The sequence below is a fragment of the Urtica dioica genome, chromosome 8, assembly GCF_054948205.1.
Source record: "Urtica dioica subsp. dioica isolate 48M chromosome 8, U.dioica_male_clone48M_v1_H2, whole genome shotgun sequence".
NCBI classification, from domain to species: domain Eukaryota; kingdom Viridiplantae; phylum Streptophyta; class Magnoliopsida; order Rosales; family Urticaceae; genus Urtica; species Urtica dioica.
In genome coordinates this window covers 30,792,140-30,797,149 of record NC_142763.1, presented here as the reverse complement: position 1 = coordinate 30,797,149, position 5,010 = coordinate 30,792,140, and the positions used below count along the sequence as shown (strand labels likewise).

The window sequence follows — 5,010 nt, the reverse complement described above, 5'->3', positions numbered from 1 at the left end:
ATGAAATGAAATTAATTCACAAGGCCCAATGATCAAGTCATGGCCGAGTGAAACATGTCATAAAATGACCTTGTCAAAAATTTATTGACATTCATTTCATCCTTTGTCTCAAAAGACAAAAATACCCTTTCGACAATTTTCGTTCTTGTTTTGACTTAGCTTCCAGTTTAACTATTCCTATCGATGTGATTCGTGACAGTGACCTCATGGACCCAAATGAACAAAGCTTGAGCTAAACACTTGGACTCAAAAGTTCACAAACCTTTTCCAAGTTTAGCTTAATGCCAACTGAATCCACTAAAGAGCTGACACTGAAAATCTCTCGGTTCAAATGAATTTGTTTTCTACTCAAGAATTCGACCTAATTATAATGAGCGGATCCACTGAATATTATCTATGTTTACCCTTCATGAATGTCATCAGCTAGTCGGGATTTACTAAATTACCATTTTACCCTTCTAGCTGTTATTTCCTCAACTCCTTTGTCGCTTGTGAATAAGTTAGAAACAATGCATTGACGAGGAGCTAACAAGTCACATTGTTTCATCCAAAAAAGTCAGGATTCAATTTGGACACTGGCCAATTCATTTATTCACACTCCAAGGAACAAAGCATGAGGTGACATACATTGCATTTCAGCAATCTTGTACATGAATTCCATATCTATGAGAACTTCACAAAGTTACTCATGACAGACTCACAACTTAGTACTTCACCAATAGGCCTTGTTCGGAATCACATAGTGAGTCCGAACTTTGACTTTCTCAAATGAAAATACTAAGGTGTGAAATTGCATGTCTCATTTCAGGATTAAGGTAAGCATGATGCAATTCATACATAGTGACTTCGAGACATAAGAGGTTAAATGGTTTGTTCTTATATTGTCTCTAGAAGTGCACTGGTCAATTCAGTACCTTCGGAAGATACCTAGAAGAAGTATAGAGTCCTCAACTCTCAATGCCTCATAACCAGACATCATAGATTCTTCTAACAATCATACTGATGTCAATAGTCCTTTGACCCTAAGATTGCGAATATATCGTTTTAAGCAAACTACGAAGAGTTTGTTCATGCAAATCTACATTTGTCTCTTCGTAAGTTGTTAAGTTTGTTTATGGACTAAAAGACTAAGGTTTTATCATAAAGCTTCAAACAAAGAAAGAATGAATGAACGTTTCAACTTTATTAATGAATAGATAGGCAATTACAAGCAAGAGTCTTCATGAGACTTTATTACATCAAATGTACAAAATAAAGACTACAACTCTTCTTGTGGGCACCATTGACAACAAACTCCCACTTGACTCAAAGAAGGTGTGTGTAGTCCTTCATGCCTAATCCCTCACGATGTTGGTCGAAGACCTTGTTCGCTAGGGCCTTGGTGAATGGATCTGCGAGGTTGTCCACCGTTGAGATCTTCTTCACTTCCACGTCTCCGCGCTGCACGATCTCTCGAATCAAATGGTATTTCCTCTCAATATGCTTAGAGCGCTTATGGCTTCTAGGTTCCTTTGAGTTAGCGACAGCCCCACTATTATCACAATAAAGGGTCATGGGCTCGTTGACGTTTGGAACAATTTCCAAATACTTAAGGAACTTTCTAAGCCATACAGCCTCTTTGGATGTTTCACAAGCAGCCACATTGTAGCGACTCGAAGTTTTAAGATTAATCTTGTAAATTAAGTTGATCAAAGGACGAGAAAATTATGTAAATTAATTTTCTAAGAATTATTTCCAGTAATTTTGGATTTGAAATATATTAAGGTAATGAGAAATCTCGGAATAAAATAAAGGATTTATCGAGTTCGTCGCGAATAATAAATTATTTTCCGATGAGATATTCCGGAATTTGATTTAAGAAAATAAATTCTCAAGGACGAGAATTATTTCCGAGAAACCTTGAATATATTTGAGTTAATCGAGAATGAACGAGAAAATTCTCGGTTTGAATCATTTAATTAAAAGTTCGATCGGTTATGGTTGAAGTCACAAAATTTTGTGACAAGGATGTGATTGTAAGGTTTTCTGGACTCAATTAAAATAAAAAGCTTGAGTTGGGGTTGGTTTACAAGCGGTGGAGTTACGAGGGTATTATTTGCAAAAATTTAAAGAATTCTTCTACACTCTTCTTCTCCTTTCCTTTTTCTTCTTCTTCGATTCACTTCTTCTTCTTCTTCTCCTCGTTGTCGCTCGATCTGCAAAGGAAAGCAGAGAAAGAGAAAAAAAAAAACAAAACCACGCAACCACAACGAAGAACTCCGGCCGATCCTCACCACTCCAACCTCTTCCTCATCTTCTTCTTCTTTCTTCTTCTTCAGCACCTCGCGCTCGGCCACCAGTTCCAGCCGAGACAGCGCTCGCCCGCTGAGGCCGAGAGAAGAACGCCGCGAGCTCGCCGTGGCCGCCGCCCGAGAAAGAACCACCGGGAGAGAGAGAACACACCCCGGAGAGTCCAAATCCACGAAAGAATTGGGTAAGAAATCAAAACCCAAAATGGATTTCGTGATGTTAGGGTTTGTAGTTCAAAATTGGGGCTTTTCTTCATGAGCGTTAATTGAGGAGATTGAAATGTTTTCAGAGCAATTTTGAGCTTCATTTAGATTGGGTTGTGATAGAGTTCGAATTGATGATGATTTTGGTTTGAAATTCCTTTTGGCCGTGTGGTTTGATTTTGAAAATTTGATTATGGATAAGTGATGATTTGAGAGTGATTATTGTGGATTTCGGGGTTGGAAAATTTTGGAGTTCATGAGGTTTCGGGATTTTTATGATATGTTAACGTGTTTTGTCTTCGTTACGAGTTTTATTATCGAGGGTCTAGGGTCGTCTTAGGCGGGCTACGCAGAGCCCAAAACAGCTGGTTCGGGACAACGAGGACGCGGCCCGAGACATGACGGAGCTACAACGCGAGTGTCGACGAGACGAGACCGAGACAGGGTGAATGACGGCGTTTCGGTTTTGACTCGGAGGCTCGCGAAGCATCCGTTTAGGATTAGCGAGTTATATATTTATTATGTTGTAATTTACAGAGTTAAAGTTATTTTGTACGAATCGGTTCGAGTTAGTACGTTAGTACGTTTTATTTGTTTGAAAGTCGGTTTCGATGCAAGTTGGAAAGAGAAAAAAATAGTAGATTATTCGTTATTATTATTAAGCTCGTTTAAGGATTTTAAGAGTTAAGACTCGATTGTGATTTAACGTTTGATTTCTCGGTTACTCGAGCTTAGTAATAATAAGATTTGATATTTCCTTTGGAATTCGGAAAAGAGAAGAACGAGGCTTGCTTATTGGGATTATTTCTCGGTTTTGAGATTGATCGTAATTTTTTTGTTCGAGTTTACACTTTCTCGTATCGTTTGAAGTTTTGTTCTGAGAACTTGGATTCCTTATAGTGGATATGTCTTTGGGTTCTACGATTTGTAAATCGTACGTTAGAGTTTGAGTATTATGGATTACTCATAGAATTCTGATTCAGGATCGGTTTGATTTATCGTGATAGGACTCGAGACTGAAAGTCGTTTAGAGGGTTCACGGAGTAAGTGAACGTCTGGATTCTCGGTATTAGTGAACGTTCAGGTTCACAGGACGAGCGAACGTCTCGTGGAAGAGCGACATAGACGCTTACTCTCGAGGTAGGTTATTATAACCCTTCTCTCCTGATTTTATGGTTTGGCCTCAAGTATATATTATTTTCGAAATGAAAATGATTGTGAACGTGCCACGAAACCTAAACCGTTCTTAGAAAATGTGGCGGAACTTCATCTCAGGATATCTGATCATGAAGTTGAGAATATTTCGATATTATACATATATCCCGTATTTGCGAAATAAAATGTTTTGTATATCCTGATAGAGCCGGAAACGTATATATATGAAGCGGAGAGTGCAATCGTATATATATAAGGGTGTGGAGAGTGCACCATTCTGATCAGAGGACTGTCACGGGTTATGTTGACAGGAGCTCAGGAAATAGTATACGTTTAAATGGGCGTAGATGCACATTTAAATTCAATTGCATTTCTTGCATTTACATTTCTAGCATCAGCATTCCGTCATTTACATTTCTGTCATTTACATTCATGCAATTTACATTCCTGCAAGTTATACTTGTGCGTGTATGGTGATTTACACGTATAAGACTATTATTATACTTGTACGTGTATGGTGATTTACGCGGGACAAGAATATTATTATTATAAAGTAAGTATTATTTTCGAAAATCTTTTTTTAAAAATCAAACCATTACTATAGTACCTACTGAGCCTCAGGCTCACCCCTATTTCCCTCAAATTTTTCTTATAATCAGGATGTGAGAAGGAGAAGGGTTAGGAAGACCTCGGAGTTAAGTGTGGTCGAGAGTTGGAAGGTTTTCGCTGGATAGTCTATCAAGTGTCGAAGGTTGGTTTTATTTTTCGTTTTCTTTCTTTTATCTTTGGACTTGTAAAGTAATCAACTGAGTATGCACCGTGGGTTAGTTTTGTAAAGTTTATCAGTTTATTTTATATTCAATAATCACGCCTCATCTTTTCCCGGGGCGTGACAGGGTGGTATCAGAGCTCTAGGTTAAGAATCTCTAGGGAATGCATACTCGGTTTACTTTACACTTATAGTCCATCGATAGTCGTTTTAGAAGGTCGCCTGATGCGAGTCCTTCGAATGTTCCTTTGTTACAAGGATCTTTTTGTTCACTTGAGCCTCTTGAGTATGGTCGAGTAATGAATCGTTTTTCAGGAAGTGACAACACGTGTTTAGGATGAAGCGCGTGTTAGTACGTCTAGAAGTCAATGTCTTTGGAAGTTCTAGGATTTCTATATTCACGCATTCAAGGATATATGGTTCTGCAAGTTGCAGGTTTTTGGGTTCAGAATATCGCAATGCAGTTGGATATAGTCAGAACTCCGCTAGAGTATTGCGTAGAGTTCATGGTAGCTAAGCACGAAGCTCGTGCTAGTTTAACGTAAGGACTGTTCACGAAAACGTACGATGCTCATGACGTAGGAACAAATAGAG

The 5,010-nt window shown here is 38.5% G+C and overlaps 1 long non-coding RNA gene across 1 annotated transcript; it reads left to right on the top strand.

The window, feature by feature from the left end:
• Nucleotides 1-2,012: 2,012 nt before the first annotated feature.
• Nucleotides 2,013-4,718, top strand: LOC149389145 (uncharacterized). Its single transcript, XR_016300527.1, has 3 exons — nt 2,013-2,473; nt 3,500-3,632; nt 4,307-4,718. It is a non-coding gene; the product is annotated as an uncharacterized LOC149389145 (long non-coding RNA).
• The last annotated feature ends 292 nt before the right edge of the window (nt 4,719-5,010 follow it).